This window comes from Eulemur rufifrons, chromosome 3 (assembly GCF_041146395.1).
Source record: "Eulemur rufifrons isolate Redbay chromosome 3, OSU_ERuf_1, whole genome shotgun sequence".
Lineage (NCBI taxonomy): Eukaryota > Metazoa > Chordata > Mammalia > Primates > Lemuridae > Eulemur > Eulemur rufifrons.
The window spans coordinates 1,722,041-1,739,409 of NC_090985.1; the positions used below are offsets into that span (position 1 = coordinate 1,722,041).

General features: G+C 54.4%; 1 protein-coding gene across 1 annotated transcript in view; it reads left to right on the forward strand.

Annotated features, from left to right (window-relative positions):
- Positions 1-7,993: 7,993 nt before the first annotated feature.
- Positions 7,994-17,369, forward strand: part of CEMIP (cell migration inducing hyaluronidase 1) — a 150,925-nt gene continuing 141,549 nt past the window's right edge. The window contains exon 1 of the mRNA XM_069466540.1: positions 7,994-8,177. The gene's annotated coding sequence lies outside the window, so the exon portion shown is untranslated. The remainder of the gene's footprint in view (positions 8,178-17,369) is intronic.

Sequence of the window (17,369 nt, forward strand, 5' to 3'; positions counted from 1 at the left end):
CCTCTTAAAGTGACATATAATAATTGTACAAATTAATGGGGTGCACGGTGATGCTTTGGTATGTACACAGCATAGTGATCAGGGTAGTTCACACATCCATCATCTCAGACCTTTGCCATTTCTCTGTGCTGAGAACATTCCATATCCTCCTCCTAGCTATCAGAAACTATATAGCACATTAACTGTGGTCACCCTACAATGATATAGAACACTAGGACTGATTCCTTCCACGCAGCTGCAACTTTGTATCTGTAACAATCTCTCCCTGTCCCCACCCCCACCCTTCACGCCTCTAGTATCCCTTGTTCTACTTTTTACTTCTGTGAGACCACACGTGTGTGAGAACATGTGGTGTCTACACTCCCTGTTCCGGCTTGTTTTGGTGAACATCGCCTGCTCTGAGAAGTGGTTAAAGCCGCCCAGTCCCTCAGCGAGGACAGCTGCCTCCCGTCAGGGCACTTGCTTCCTAAAGGCCTCTCAGTCCTGACACCCCCACTGTCAGGAGCCTGCCAGCCCCGAGCCCATACTCCCCCAGCTCTGGCAGGCCAGCGGTGTGCTGTGCTCACGCTCCCTCGCCCAGCTCCAGGCGCGGAGTAGCGGCCTCTCTCTTCAACACCCCACGGAGAATGTGGGGTTCAGCCCGGAGGTCGCCACGCTGACACTCACAGGGGTGGGCGGGCGCCGTAAATGCAGGAGGGGGCCAGGCCTGACGCAGTGCTGAGCGGACAAGGCGGTCACATCGCAGTGACACACACCACGTGGCCGAACCAAGGTGGCAGCGGCCCTGCAATCCACGGGCCATCGGTCTACACCGTCTGAATTAGTTCAACCCCTGCTCCATTTTTCACATTTGATTCATTTTAGGCAATCCACGGCGTATGAGTCAGGGTTCTCCAGAGAGGCAGAACCAATAGACGTGTGTGTGCGTGCGTGTGTGTGTGTGTGTTTGTGTGTGTGTGCGTGTGTTTGTGTGTGTGTGTTTGTGTGTGTGTGTGTGTGCGTGCGTGTGCGCACATAGACATGCAGCTCATAACAACGTCTTAGTCAGCAGTGGACCTCAGTGCTGGTCCCCAGAGATTATAATACTCTATTTTTGCTGTACATTTTCTATGTTTAGATACACTAATATTTAGCATTGTGTTGCCATTGCTTACGGTAGAAAGGACAGTAACATACTGCACAGGTCTGTAGCCTAGGAGCGATAAGGCCTACCATACAGCCCAGGTGTGCAGGCGGCTGTCTGTTTAGGTCTGAGTAAGTCCACCCTGTGATGGCCACACAATGACAATGCCTAGCAATGCATCCTCGGAGCCCAATTCCCTCATTAAGTGATGCATGACTATATCTAGAGGTTTGAGAGGAGAAGTGTTAGGGGAACTGGCTCACACGATTATGGTGGCGGAGAAGTCCCACGACAGGCCGTCTGCAAGCCGGAGACCCTGGGGTGCGGGTGGTTGGCTCAGACCAGGTCCGGAGGCCTCAGAACCAGGGAAGCCACTGGTGTAACTCTTGGGCCGGGGCTGACGGCCTGAGAACTGGGGGCCACTGGTGTAAGTCCTGGAGTCCCCAGCCAGTTGGATGGTGCCTGTCTACACGGAGGGTGGCTCTTCCCCACTCAGTCTACGGACGCACACGCCAATCTCCTCTGGAAACACCCGCACGGACCCACCCAAAGTGACGCTTTGCTGGCTCTCCAGGAGTTGTTTCATCTGGGCAAGGTGGCACCTAAATTAACCATCGCACAGGGGAGAGGAATTGCTTGAGAGCAGAGACGGGTCTAGTGACAGTTTAAACACAGCCCATTCCCATGCTGGTGATTCTGTCTTTTGAAAAGGAGGCAAAGGTTTCATGGCATTGTAAAAAATAACAATTATGCTTATGCTATCCCTGAAACCACGAGGTCCCTGTGTTCTAGCTAAGGGTACTGGCAGACCTGCTTCTCGGTTGTCTGTGAATGGCGTGGAGCAGCGAATCAGCATTTTACTGTACATTTGACCCTTGAACAAGGCAGGTTTGAACCGCATAGGGCCACTTATACACAGTTTTTTTCAGTAAATATATTGAAAATTTTTTTGGAGATTTGTGACAATTTGAAAAAACTTGAAACTTCTTAGCCTAGAAATATCAAAAAAATTAAGAAAAAGGTATGTCACGAATGTATAAAATATATATAGATACTAATCTATTCTATCATTTACTACCATAAAATATACCCAAATGTATTATAAAAAGTTAAAGTTTATCGAAACTTACGCACACACTTACTGACCATACATGGCACCCTTTGAAGTGGAGAGAAATGTAAACAAATGTAAAGATGTGATATTAAAAGTCATAACTGCATAAAATTAACGGCAGAACACACTGAACTCCTGCAGGCACTTCACAGCCCCCTCCTGCCGTGGTTTGGTGAGCTCCGGTGCCGCAAGCATCTGCTTGAAATGCCGTGACGCTCATCGTCTCTGGGGGACGACTTGCCTGTCCAGTAAATTGCATAGCCCAGTGACAGACCTCTCTCAGGTCCTCGTGTGCTTTCCACCGTGTCTAGTGCAACGGCGCGAACCTTGACTCACACCACGGGACCCATACGGAGGGCCCCTGGTGCCGCTGGACGGCTCCCGAGAAGCAGGGAAAAGTCGTGACGTTACAGGAGAAAGCTGAATTGGTGACACGTCCCGTAGACTGTGGTTTGCAGCCGGGGCTGCCACCGTTGCAGACAGAGGCTTCATCTTGTGAGCAGACGACGTACACTTACGGCATGGATACACGCAGCACCGTAAATGTATTTTCTCTTCCTTGTGATTTTCTTAGTAACACTTTCCTTCCTCTAGCTCACCTTACTGTGCGAGTGCAGGATGTAGTACAACATACGGAATACCTGTCGGTCAGCTGTTCATGTTATCACCGAGGCCTCCAGGCAACAGTAGGCCGTTAGTAGTGAAGTTTCGGGGGCGTCAAAAGTTATACCTGGGCTTTTGACTGTGCCGGGGGTCGTCCCCCAACCCTCACATTGTTCAAGGTCAACTGTATTTTATTTTTCATGCCAGGAGTGCCTCCTTGGAAGTATTGTATGAATTATAGTGGAGAAATGTTTGCTTATTTATTTATATGTCTACCGAGCGTCTACCCAGGCCATACTGTGTTAGTCTGGGGACAGAGAGATGGGTAGGACGCACTCCTGTGTTCCAAAGCTTGCAGCTGAAGGTGGGGAGGTGGCGGGAGACACACAAGAGCATGTGCACACGCGCACACACATGCACACACATGCACACACACGTGCACACACGCACACACATGCACACACACCTGCACACACGCACGGCTTAGATTCCATAACAGAATTCCGTACCAGCTTCCATGAGAACACAGTGTCGGGGAGATCAGAAAAGGTTCCCCAGCAACGGTGACATTTGAGTTGAGTCTTAAAGGGTGGCTTCATGCTTGTCATGCTAAAGAGATGAGGAGTTCTCCTTTGAGAATTGCCCACATTTTCCAGAAATGCACACCTGGGAGTGTTCAGAATGCTGAAACCAGTGACAGGGGATCTATTATATAAATTATCTCTATATTAGGAAATGCCGTAACACTTTAAAATAATGCTGAAAGAGATTTAAGACTTGGGGAAATGTTTATGACACATTATTAAGTGGAAAAAACAGGTTTATTTATATGATATAATTTCTGGCATTTAAAATTATTTAATTTTTTTTTTTTTAGAGATAGGGTCTGGCTACGTTGCCCAGGCTGGAGTGCAGTGACTACTCAAGGGGTGATCATAGTTCACTACAGCCCCAAACTTCTGGAGTCAAGAGATCCTCCTGCCTCAGCTTCCCAAGTAGCTGGGACTACAGGTGCATGCCCCAATGCCCACCTTTAAATTTTTGACTAGGAAATAAATTCGGTTGGTTAAAAAAAAAAGTACAAAAAAAGTGCATAAGGAAAATTGACCTCCTACCCCTGTCTTCCACCTGCCTACCCACCCCTCCACCAAAACTATCAGCAGTACCAAGCAAGAAACCATGTTATTAGCATCTTGTGTATCAGTCTAGGTAATTTTTATGCATCCATAAATAAATGTGAGTCTCCTTTTCTAGTATATAGTGTTTTTCCTCCCCCCATTTTCACAAGTGGTAGTATCTTATACATATTGCTCTACCGCCCATTCCTTTTTAACAGCTGCATAGTACTCCATCGCATGCACTCACATAGCTTAACGAGCTCCACCTCTCGGCCCTTAGGCTGTTTCCTGGTTTTTGTGGGCTTTTTTTGCTTTTTGTTTTTTACTATTACAAGTAGGGCTGCAATGTGTGTAACCTGGTGCTGATCATTTCACACATCCTATTTGTAAGATAAATTCCTGGAGTAGAATTGTCAAGTCAAACATTTTGCACATTTTCGTAAATCTTGTCACACCGTCCTCACAGGTTGTACCAATGTAAGCTGTCATCAAGGATCTGTTGTCTGTTTGTTCCCCATCCTCACTGTCCCCAACAAAGGTGTTGATACCCACCAAAGGTGCTAGCAAACTTTTGGATTTTTGCCACTCTGATAGGTATTTTAGTGTATTGTTAATTTGCATCGCTTTACTGATGTGCAAAGTTGAGTATCTTTTCAAATGTTTACAAACCACTTGGGTCTCCTTTTCCATTGCAAATATGTTATTTTTGTACGAAATGCTCATTCAGGTAGGCGCTCACTCATGAAGTAAACACCTGGCACACGCTGACTCTATGTTAGACACTACAGGAGCTGCTATGGGAGGGTGGGCAGACCAGAGACGGTCCCTGCCCTCCCAGAACGCGCAGCCTGGCGGGGAGATCAATTCTGAGTTAACTACTGAACCGTCTGTGGGATACTTACATCACATTCATGTATTTGTGCCTTTGCATATAGAAACATGCTTGGCTATATGCTGGAATTAACAGAAATGAGCTTTGAGAAGAAGTGATTTTTTTTGTGTGCTTTTCTATATTTTTCAAGCATTTTGTAATGTACATACTTTATGTTTAATGTCAGGTGATTTCCTTTCTCCTTTGTTCATTTTCTAAATATTCAAGGTTTTTTTTTTGTTTTTTTTTACAGGGAACATGTATGATTTTTGCAATTAGGAAAAACAAATTAATCATGTGACAACATCAGACACACAGTTTACGTGTATTTGAGGTGTTAAAAAAGGAAGGAAAGAGGAGTTCTTTCTCTACGGTGACAATGAATTTGAAGACGAGGATGTAGAGATCCCCTTTCAGGGCTCTTGGGCTGTGACCAGTGTCCCAGCACTGGCGTCCCCACCTCCAACACACATCTCCAGTCACCAGAAGAAACAGGACTCGCCTGTCCCGGCTGGCGGCCTCTGCTGTAGCCCACAAAACAGGACCCAGCCGCAGTCCGACAGAAATCCCGCCCCAGGGCCCAGGCCTGGGGACGTCCCTGTAGTGACTCCAGCTTCAGGCCCGGCGTCCAAGGGCGACCCCTGTTGGTGGAACTTAGAGATGCTTATTATCCCTGGGCGGCTTCTCACAGGGCCGGGATGCCTGAGGTTTTACTTTTCGCAGGTGTGCTGCAAACCCAGCTGCATCCTGCTTCCCCGCCTTCCTTGCTCCCTCACCTCCCAGCTTTCCTTGCTGTTCTCCCGGGTCCGGGGGCTTGGAGCACGGAGCCACAGACGAGCCCGGCTTTTCAGACTCGCACAGGCAGCTGCTGTAGGGGCAGGGGCCCGGCTTTGCTGGTCAGCAGGTGGAGTGTGGCGACGCTTGCTTTAATCCTTCCTGCAGAGCGAAAATGCCAGGCGTTGGCAGCCGGCGGTGGCAGTGAGCAGGCAGGGCCCAGCTGAGGGGGCTGCATCCCACCAGAGGAGGTGGCCCCGAGGCAGGGCCGGCTTTCCAGGTGGTGGGTCACACCAGACAGGAGCAGCTCCCCTCTCTCCGGAGACTCTGCTGGGGGGTTCTGGCAAGAACCAGAAAACCAACAAGCTTTTCCTGATCAGCTCCCATTTCCAAGACCTTGGATTTGGGGTAGTGTGGGCGGTAAATCCGCCAGGGTGCTGTGGCTAATGTTTATCAAGAGGAATTACCCGGCACACCCGGCACCGCTGGGTGCGCGTGGAAGTGCGGAGCGGGGACGAGGCTGGAGGGCCTGGCTGGGACACGCAGGCCGCCTGTGTTCCATCAGCCTGCCCTTTCCCCTGGGGCGTGCATCTGCGAAGGAGAACACCGGATACCGGAGGAATGTGCCGGCATTTCTGTGTTGGAGAAAACATGACTAAGCATTCTCAGGGCCCACCCCGAGACAATCCCACACCACTTCATCGCTCAGACGCCTGCGGAGCCCGCCTCTCCCCGGGGCTGCGGCTCCCTCACACCCCGCAGGCCTCCAACCTCCTGCCGGTTGATGGAAAATCCTACGTGTTGCTCCAAGAAAGGCTGATTCAGGCTGACCTTTCTCCATCGGAGCCAAATGCTCAGCATTTTCTCCCTCAAGTGTTGTGGCTCTGGTGTCCGGATGCTCCCTAAGAAAGGAAGAGAACCAGGAATCACGGGATAAGAGCCAGAGAGGGGGCACCTGGGCAGGCTCCACGCTAGTTTGCTGGGGAGAGAAGGCTGGGGAGGAGGAGGGGGTCGCCGCTGGACTCAGCTTCTTGCTCCCCAAGACATCAAGGAAGGGCTGACAGTCCTGGTCACCATCTCTGGCAAGGATCAAGTCCAGCTTTCGGGCAAAGGCCTGGAGGTGGAATGCAGGGCCTCCTGGTTTAGCCAGGGGACCAAAGGTTGCTCCAGCCTGGCCGCCGTGGAACAGACTCCACAGCTTAATCTGACCACGGCCTGCCCGGAGCCCAGACCTAGGTTCCTGCAGCAGGTGCGAGCTGCAGCGTGGGGACCTTCCCCGCAGGTTCTCACAGGGCACTGGCCGGAAGGAAGACACGTATACTCTAGATTCCAGAACTAGAAGGACTCACGCTAGCCAGCAAAGAAGGCTATGTCACAAGTTCCCAAAGTGGAAGGGACAGAGAACTGCCCTCACAGGGCAATCCACTGACCTCCCGAAAACACACCCTGAGACTCAGGGGAAGTAGCTGGCTCTGGCTCACACAGCAGCTTAGTGGCAGAGTAGAGAGGACAGGCCATATGCCCGGGGAACCTTTGCTGTGGGCTCTTTCCACTGGTCGGCTGTCCGCGGGCAGGGGCCTATCTAGACAGTCCCACCTTCTTGCTTTGCTCCTTAGACCCTTGGCCCGTGCAGCTGAGGAGGCACAGAGCCCTGCGCCGTGTGGGGAGGTTCCTAACTTACTGAGCACCTACTATGTGCTTGGTTTCTACACTTTCCTGACCGCATTTAAGTTTTCCCACCAGTCCTGTGAGGCGCATCACAGAGTCCATTTTCCCGATGAGGAAACTGAGGCCGAGAGAGGTTAAGATCCTTGTCCACACCCACATCACTGGCAGGTCTGATCCCGGTTTCCAACCAAGGTCTCTGGCTGGAGACCCAGGCATTTTCCTCTCGCATGAACTGCCAGGCCAAAGGGACACCAGAGTCCCTTCCCAAGGCCACTCTTTTTCTGCCGAGTTAAAAAAAAAAAAAATACCCTGAGACTTTGCCCCGGCCCCGACCGGCGGCGACGCTGGGGAGACGCAGGCCTTCCTCCCACGGCTGCCCTGAAGCCGCCCGGGCTGCTGCCGGCGCGGGCCCTGCGAGGCCGGTCGCGCTCCCGCCGGGCGCTCGGAGCCCCGGCCTGCGGCGCCCTCACCTGGCGGCCGGGCCGTCCCCGGCTCGCTCTGCGCCTCCCAGAGCCGCCGCCAGAGCCCGCCCGGGGCCGCGTCGGCTGGCGGGGAGGGAGGCGTCCTCGGGGGGCGAGGCGGGGAGCTTCGGTGCCGCGCGGGCGGCGGGGGCTCCGGGGGAGGAGCCAGCCCGTAAAGTGGCTATAAAGGCGGCAGCTGGCGCTGGCGGCGGGGAGCGAGCGCGCAGGCCGAGCCGAGCCCAGCGCAGCGCAGCGCAGCGCAGCGGTGCAGCCCGGGAGCGCGAGCGGCGCGGGGAGTCCGCGGGCTGAGTGCGGCCGGGGGCTGAACCCGGTTCCCAGACGAGCTGCCGCCCCGCTTGCCCGCGCCCCGCGGTCAGCGACCAGACGCCCGGCACTGCGCTCCCGGCTCGCGAGGCGTGGTGCTGTCTCGGCCACCGACCCCGAGGTAAGAGGGCCAGGCTGGGGGCGTCAGGCTGAGCTGATGGCCTCGGAGGGGAGGGAAGAACCGGGGTCTCGCGCCTCCACCCGGCGTGGGGTAAGTGTTGCCCCAATCGGTTTCTGTTCGCCCGTTCACCCTGTGTTGTGCGGTTCGCCTATGTCTGTCTGTCCGCGCGTGTGATGATGGGCACATTCCCCTGTTACTGTTTTCTGAGGGATTTCTCTGATACCCTTTAACGAGCTGCAGGTGCGCGGGGGTTTTGGCGTCCCCAGAGCGCATCCAGTGGAGGGCAGAGTCCTGTTTCCGTAGATTTTCCCCCTTGTGAATGGCGCGGGGGGCTTGCGCCCTGGACAGGGTCTCGCGGAGGAGGGGTTACCCACGGGCCGGGTGTCGGAGCCAGCTCACGCTGTGCACTAGCCGCCGTGCGCCTAGCAACAGGTTTGCGCCCTGCGCTCCTCCCCGGCACGGTCTTGCTCCTGGTTCCCCGCCCTCCTCCCCGGGGCCTCCCGGCAGTGCTCGGCACCCCGGGGCGCGCTGGCGCAGGGCAGGCGGAGGCAATTGGACGTTAGATGGCCTCGAGGACCCCTGCTGATGTTTAGAGGGGGCTTCCAAACTTGGCATCGCTGGAAGAAGATTTGGGGGTCCCTGGCAAAGGACGTGGGCTTCAAGAAGGGTCGCATTAGGTTGGGAGGAAAGGCAGAGTCCTGACAGAGCGCAGGCCGGAACGGTGGCCAGTTCTCCGGCTCACAGCTCTGGAACCGAGGGCCAGTGACACTCTGGAACGGACCCCGCGGGATGCCTGTGCTCAGGAGAAAGGAGCGCTGTGCGCCCTGGGTCCTCGGCCGCAGACTCGCTCTCAGCGACCGCCGCCGTTTCCCAAGAGTCAGACGCTGCAGCCGTCCAAGGCGCGCCGCCAGCCGCCGGGTTTGAGGTCCTGAGTCTTGCTCCGCGCAGCCAGCGCTGCCCACAGGTGAGAACTCCCTTGTAAAGCCAACCTTTTGATGTGCGAGCCAGCGCCTTGGCTGCAGCCCCGTCCCGGGGATGGTGAGCCCGAGCGCGTCTCTCCATCCCCGCGGTCTGGAGAGGGAGCGCGGCGCGCCCGGGGCGGGGAGCCGGCGGCTCTGCGTGCCCAGGCGCGACGCCACCATGGACAGCTCCCAGCCACTTCCTCCACTCGGGGTCTGTGGCCCTGGGTCGCCGGGGAAGTCAGAGCTTTCTCCCGGACCCAGGGTGGTGGGGCGCGGGGAAGCAGGAGAGGGTCTGATGGTCCGCTGTGGCTGGTGACCCGGCTGGCTGAGCCTGCCGCTGACTTTGCAGAGCGCCTCTGCTGTCCCTCGGGGCTTCCCTGGTTTTCGTGACACCACGGAGACCTCTGGGAGGTGTTGGGGACGTGTGACCCCTGAGAACCCACCAAGGCAGTGAGATAAGCTCAGACACGCCCAGGCATCCCGCCCAGGCTGCTTTTCACGTGGGGCGGGTCATGCGCTCCATTTTATTAAATTACTTAGTAAATGTGGCATGGGGAGAGTATATTAGTTTCACAGTTAGTGACAGAACGGAGAAGAAACCAAATAGAACAAGTTTCTGGAGGATGTGTCTGGAAGCGTTCGGGAAAGCAATGGGGCTGTGCTCTGACCCTGACAGTGTCAGCCAAAGTGCGTGACATTCCTAAAGCCACTTCCACGGGTTTTTCCTTATCCCGGGAGATGGTCTTTCCAGTTGGTTACTCGGAGACAGGACGTGAAGACCCACAGGGGTTAACTGTGCTCCACATCAAACACCTCCCTCCTCTGGTGTGAAATGACACTGGACGGGGTCTTGTCACAGCCACACAGGAGGCTGCACCTGCTTTATTTTTAAATTACAAGAAACCAGGTTGGTTCTTCTGTCCATTTGTGGCTGATGAAGGCCCGTGGACGGTTAGAACCGTCACGCTCCTCTTTTTTTTCTTTTTTCTTTTTTGAGATAGCATCGAGACTTTGGGAAAGTCACTTAAACTGTTTGTGGCTCATCTGTTTCCTCATCTGTCAGCTGGGATGACGCAATCTACCTTTCAGGGCTTGCTATGAAAATTACAGTAATCGGCACAATATTAGGCATTTAATCCAGTGCTGAGCACAGAGAAATCTCTTCAATGGCAGCAATTATGGGTGCATTTTAAGGACAGTGTGCGTTTCTTTTGAATTGTGCTCACCATCCCTCTGCCTTCTCTCCTGACCTAGGACCTCTTTGAGAGGGACTCCATCTCCACTCCACCTTCTCCTTCGGGAACACGTGGATGGAGTTGATGAAACAGCTGAAGTTGATCACAATGCTAAAAAAAAAAAAAAAAACCAACCAAAAAATTCCTACTTAAATGGAAGGACTTTTAGGTGAGACGAATCAGTCAACTGTTCCCACCTGTACCAGCTGGAGGAAAGATAAAAGTAAGTCATTTTCAAAAGAGTCTCACTGCCCTCTGGTTCAGATGGAACTACTCTCCCTGATAGTTCTCCCACCAGAATGCAAGATCGTCTAAGGGCTGGCTCTTGCTGGGAGGGACGTGCTCGTGGGTGTTGATGGGCTACGGCTGGGGATCACTCAGGAGGCGGTGGGGGGTGGGTGGTACTTGGTCTGGAGACCACTGAGTGGTCACTGCCAGGCAGAGGCAACTCCCCGCAGGCTGGAGCCTTGCTTAGGTGTGAGACCCTGGCCAGGACACTCGCTCTGCCCAGAGCGCTGGCTGCTTATTTGGTCCCAGCTGAATTTGATGGTCCCCCATCCAGCTGTGCATCTGCGGCTTCTGTCTGGCAGAAATCACTACTGTGTGATATGCCACAGAAGTTTGCATAACGGAGTTGTAAAGTACCCAGTGTTCCAGTTAGATTTCCCCCTGGAAGTGTGTGTGTGTGTCCCTGTCGGTTCCACATTCGAGAGCTCTTGGGTCCCCCCCCCCAGCAGATCGGAAGGAATCTCACCTCTGCATCTGAAAGGACTGGGCTAAAGCACACAAGCTGCAGCTGCAAGTCTTTCTGTGATTTTCATCTGCTGGTGACATGAACAGCGGGAAGACACGGGCTCCAGCTGACCCCGAAGTCCCAGCTTTCTTCTGCGGTTCCCGTGCGCAGCACACCCAGGGCTTTCTGGTAAGAGAACTGCTGAACTGCAGGACACTGTCGGGGTGTAGGGCCACGAAGGGGGGGGACTGGCACCAGCAGTCGTAGGGAGGAGCGCTCCGTCGCCTGGTGGCATTCTGCGTGTTGAGCAGAGGCTGAGTCCCCAGGACAGAGGGGTCAAATGGCTGGAGTGGCAGTCGGTGGGGACGGCCCGTGGGACGAGCATGGTGAATTCAGTCATTCTCATCAGCTGCTTTGACGCCAGCCACTCAAGTGACCCCTTTCAGTCCCTTCTGAGGTATTGGCAGGGCACAGCCATCGGGTGGATAAATGCATTTTGCATTTGTGGTGAGAGCTAATGGAGAAACGCAAGCATGCAGGCCGGGTTCCTAAAAGGGAACAAAGCGTGTCTGTGGGCTGCGTCCACGAGACCGAGCATCTCTGGAGGGGTTGGGCCTCGCGTCTCTGTCTGCAGGGTGGCAGATACCCAGGTGTGTGATCTTATCAGAGCGAGGCGTCGGCTGTCTCCTCACTGCTCGCTTTTACCGTTGTCTGGAGGCACTTTCGGTTTCCTTTGAAGAGCAACCAGGAAAGGATCATATTCCTGCTCTCCCGTCTGCTTGGGTTGGGAGCAGGCTGGGAGTGGCGCTGGGGGACCTCTTGGTGCCGGGTTCCTTTCTACCGTTTTGCCACATGCTCAGCTGAGCCTGAGCCTCCTTTCCCCAAAGCCTGGCATGCAGGAACTTTACAAATTTGGGTAGGATGGTGGCTGTCACAGTGACTTTATTAATCTCCGCACCTCTTTCCCCAGCCACTCCCTCCCCAGCCCTTCCTTTTTCTTTGTCTGCCCTGATGCCAGGCTGTGTTCAAGCTTGGTTCTTCAGAAGGGAGGCTGCCTGCTGAGAAATGTCATCAAATATACATTTGCTGTCTGCTCGGTTCCCTGGGTGCCAGGAAACACGCATGCCCACCCAGGGGAGAGGCTCTGCCACTCCTCCCTGCCCCTGGTATTTTCCAGGGCCCGTCCCTCGGCACAGCTCGGCTCAGGCATCCAAATCCATCTGCCCTTCCCACCCCTGTGGGAGCCTTGGGGAGCACAGGCCGACGGCCTCCCCCCACACATGCCCTCCCAGAGCCAGGCTTCCTCTCTCCAGCCCCGGACAGCCTGGCTGCACGCTGGGAAATTGCTGAGACATTATCTCTGAGTCTTCTGCACGGGCAGCCGTATCGTAGGTTTAGATACAACTTGAGTTAAAGTGCGTCGACCAGACTTTGAAAACCTTTGAAGACCAGGTCTGTGTTTCTTTCTCTGAGCTGTCGGTGGCATTTCCTGTTGCAGGGCAGGCATGTGTCCATGCCAGTTGCTGTCTGCCTGTTTCTAGACATCACATGGGGGCAGGGGGGCCACAGCCTTCCCGGGAGCTCGTCACACTCTTAGGTCCTCTCTGCAGTAAGGTTCATGCTGCTGACCTGTCTGTGTGGCTGTGAGGCGTGGACCCAGCCGGTGGGGTTTCTGTGGCTCTGCCAGTCAGGAGAGGCAGGACCACTGGAGTGTCCCTTGGGGACAGGATTGAAGCTGATGGCCATTTTGAGTCCACTCCCTACTTGGACCACCTGCCGGAACTCGGCACGGTCCCTGGCTTCACTCGTCCTCTATTTCTTTCCCTGTAAAAGGAAAAGGTTTGCTTAGCCCAGTGCTTCTTAGACATGAACGGGCAAACAAACCTCACGGTATTCGTCAAGTGCGAGGTCTGATCTGGCCGGTCTGGGCCGGCGTGAGTGTCGCGTTCTAGCAAGCCCCCGGGTGCTGCTGCTGGTCCCTGCGGCTCCGTTTACGTCGTGGCGGCTACATCATTGCTGACCTTCTGCGACTCTGATTCTTACTCTCTTGGTGTAATTTTAGTCCGTTTCTGGTGTCCAAGTAGATGGAGCCCAGCTGGCCTGCGCCCTCCTAATAACCTCGTAATGACTCTTCGGATTCTTGGAGATAATTAGTGTTGCTCCTGAGCCATCGTATCAGCAGACTAAATATCGCCACCCCCTTTAAGTGTCCCCTTCTCCCTGTCATAATAAATTCTTCAAAGCTCTCTGGACCGAGTTACTTCTAAGTGGAAGACGGTTGTACGAATGGCAATTTATCTTTCGGATGTAATTTTGGTGGCATTAAGAGATCACTTGGGGAATTTCATCTAACTCTGGTTCCAGACACCGAGAATGCATGTTTACATTTAAACGACTCTTCTTGACTCTGAAGATCACAACTTTTTTTTTAACCTGCAAATGAAACTTAAAGCTCAGTGTCTCGCTCAGTGTCTCCCTCAGCCCCTCCCTGGGCCCTCCTGTGCGGATGAATTGGTCTCGCAAGCGCACCGTGCGCAGCCCAAACGCGGGTGTGCAGTGGCACCCGGCACCCGGCACCCGCCGCCCCGCTCAGAAGCAGAAAATAAATTGAGAGCAAGGTTTTGATCACCCTGGCTGAGGCAGGCCCCGAGTCAGCCCCCGGGAAGGCCGAGCTGAATGCATAGTGCCTGCCCCCGGGAGCTGCCTGTCTAGGGAAGGGACGGACTCTAAGTTGCCAGGCAGCGTGACGGGGCTGGGACAGGCGGTCAGGGACGTGCTGCGGGAGCACAGGAGGCCGTCAGCTCGGCCAGAGGGGATCCCAGGTAGCGTCACTGAGAGGCAGGTATGAGACGGGTCTGGAAGGATTGAGTGGAGTTTTCCGGTAAGGCAAAAGGGGGTGCAGAGAGTGAATTCCACGCAGAGAGAAGGGCACAGGGACAGAGCCTTAGGCGCAGACAGGCCTACATCCCTCACCTCCCGCAGCCCCTCAGGTGCACGAAGGTTCTTACCTGCCTCAGGTGCATAAGCTCCCCACCGGTGCAGACCTCGGGCTTCCCCAGGTACAAGAGAGTCCTTCTTTGCAGCCATAGGTCTTGTCTGGGTCCTTTAGTCTCCTAGACCAGTGGTTTAAAAATTACTTTAAGCATCAAATTCTTTCTTCCCATAAAATCTTAGTAAATCCAATTTAAAAACTAGATAAAACGTGTCTGTGGTTTGAGGTGGGGGCTGGATTTTTGTTTTGAGGTCCCCAAAGGGTTCCACGGAGCCCCACGGCCTCCAGGAGCACAGCTGGAAACCCCGTCCTGGATAATTTCATCTGCTCTTGGCAGTCACAGCAACCGTGTTATCTTAGCTTCATCGTGGTTTGCGTTGCTATGTCTTTTTAATGTCTTGCTGGGGTTTTTGTGCGTTAACAATTTTCAGTGGAACAAAACCAGAATCACTGTGTGTGTGACGGTCTCACCAGTGTCAGGTGCAGGGACTGCGGGGGTGGGGTGAAGGCTGTGGTGGGTGCTTTCCGGAAAACTCGTGTTGTCACCACGCATGGGAGGAGGCACATAGAGCCGTGAGCCTTTTGCAAAAATGGGTTTTTAAGTTTTCAACCTTGTCAACCTCCCAAGAATCTTCAGGTTCTATAAAAGCAAGTAAGAAAAAAAAAGAGTTTATTTCCAGGGTGTATAACTTGACAAATTCTATCTGCACCGCTTTTCGTGGGTGTGAAATAGCCAAGTGTGAATGCGAGATGTTTTGGAAGTGGAGTTTGAGCAGCCGAGGCCAACCAGATGGGGGGGGCAGCTCTGCTGGGGAGGCCCTGGGTGGGCTCAGTCCCCAGGGGCCGCATCTGTGCGCCTCCCGCAAAGCTCCTGACGGAGGAAATGGACACCCCGAACGGGACAGAACCCAAAGACAGGCCGCCCCCCACCGATGGGTGGTCCCAGTCCTCAGGGATCTGGAGAACGAGCCCCTTCCAGGCCTGGAGCCAGCTCTAAAAACATCATCGTACGAATTAGTTAAGATGAAAGCGAGGCTTGTTCAGTCTGGAGTGTGGAAAACTCTGCACCTCTGGGGGCCCTACGGGGCGTGTGAGGAGCCCAGCGAGGGGAGGCCCTGCCAGACGGTTCCGTCAGGACGGGGCGCTGCAGCTGCCGGCCAGACCTGCAGCCTGGTGCCGGCAGTGTCAGGGAGGCAGGGTGCCGCGGGTGTCAGGGAGGCCAGGTGTCGGGGAGGCCGGGTGTCAGGGAGGCCAGGTGTCAGGGAGGCAGGGTGTTGGGGTGTCGGGGAGGCCAGGTGCCGCGAGGGACCCGCAACGTGGCTCTCTGGGGGGCGTCCGACCCCAGTGCAGAGGCCTCTGTGTCAGCCCTCATGGCCACGGCCACTGGAACATGCTGAGCAGGAACCGGCTCCCAGACCACGGGGTTCAGCCTCTTCCTACTGCCTGGGTTTCCTCTGGGCTGGACACAGGTTGTCTTCTAGGTCACCTTGACCTCTTGGCACCGTGACCACAGACACCGGTTTCCCAAACTCCGTGGAACTGTCTGGGGGGCGGCCAGCGGTGAGCCTGAGCCGTCCACGTGGATTCAGTGGCTGCCGCCCGGGCTCTCACCACGCTGTTGGACCCCCCTTCCCTCCACCATCCCGGCGGGGGGGCAGTGGGGTCTGCAGGTGGCAGATGAGGACACTGATGGCCAAGGTTACAGGGATGGTACAGGCTGGCACCTTGTGCTTCTGTCCTGCTCCGAGTCCAAGGCGCCCCCTCCTGCCTTCCCTGGAGGTCTCTTGTCATGCCGTGTGCTGGGGGCACATTCTCCCAGCTTGGTCTCCCCAGTTCCCCCGGGGGCTCCCCTGGGAGCCCCCCTGAGCCTGGGGTCCCGAGCCACCCAGGCCCTCGTGGGTGTGCATGGCTGTTGTTGCGACCAGTATGAGCCACCAAGAGCAGGCGTAAACCAGCAGGTTTGGGTAAACCATTAAAAAAAATTCTTTTTAAAAGAATCTGACGGTTTATGAGAAGCCTGTTTCAAAGCTGATTGTGTGGCAGGCACTGAGTAATTCACTCACGCTAATTTTCCGAAGCTTTGGGCTCAGGAAAACCTCAAACATAGTGGCTAAGTACTTTTCCTTTCCTTTCCTTTCCTTTAAAAACCGTGTTTATTTGCAGAGGAATTTAATCCATATGTTTCAGATACATTTCCATGTTACTCAGCAAAAGGTTGTTTTCCACCGACATTGCTAAGTCGTGAGCGAGTGCCACTGGTCTCCCTGCAACGGGTCTCGCAGCTGAGCCCTGTCTGTGCTCACGGCCACCCCCCCAGCCTTGTGTCAGACACAAGGAGACGCAGCCCGCGGCAGGCAGGGGAAAAGTCAGTAGCGCTGTCTTTAGGTAGGGTTTTGATATTTGCTTCATCATGGAGTTTTTTGCATAAATTTTGATTTTTAAAATGTTGCATCCCAACATTCTTTATATTGGCGGCTGAGTCTTTTGGAACCTCTTCAATTTTGTCCCCAGAGCTCACCCTCGTCTTGACCTGCTAAACACCCTCCCGGGCTCATTCTGGTTGGCAAGTCAGGGGCCTCACAGTCGGTTCTGCTACGGCCTCCTGCGCAGAGACAGTCCCAGGGACCAGGCAAACAAGCCTTTCCGTGGCTGAAGTTCCTCTGAGCTCTGCGGATTGAGCTCAGGGTGCGGGCGAGCAGAGTGGGGTGTGAGTCCTTGGACTTGTGACCTGAGGCTGCTGTCACCCCTCCCTGCTTCTCGCAGCGGGAAGGAATCACAGAATCCACGGTAGAACGTTTTGCAGATTCTGCTGGGTGGCTGTGTCACTAGTCCGTGACTTCTTGGGCCACTAAGTTCATCCCATTTCTCAATCCAGTTCCTGGTGGTAAAAGAGAAAGCGGCTGCCGGATGTTGGCTGTGGGATTTCCATATGCGAGGCTTTCTGCTTGCTTAGAGGGTCTTGTGAAAGTAAAAAGGCATGGAAATCTCGTGGGGTGTGTCGGGCTCACAGCTTTGAAGCGGCTTGGAGACTCCTCTGACCACAGCCCTGTGGGTTGTGTGTGCGCACAGCGCTTTCCAGGTGACTGAGAAAGAGTTTAAATCTGTTTTAAATTTTAAAATCGTGGGGTGATGTTATGATGAATGGTAACACAGAACTGTACCCTGGCATCTTCTGAGAAGGACCATGTAGTGAGGTTCATTTTCACTTTAAATACCCCCATATACAGTTACTTTAAATAATAAGCTATTTTTGACATATAGAAAAGATGA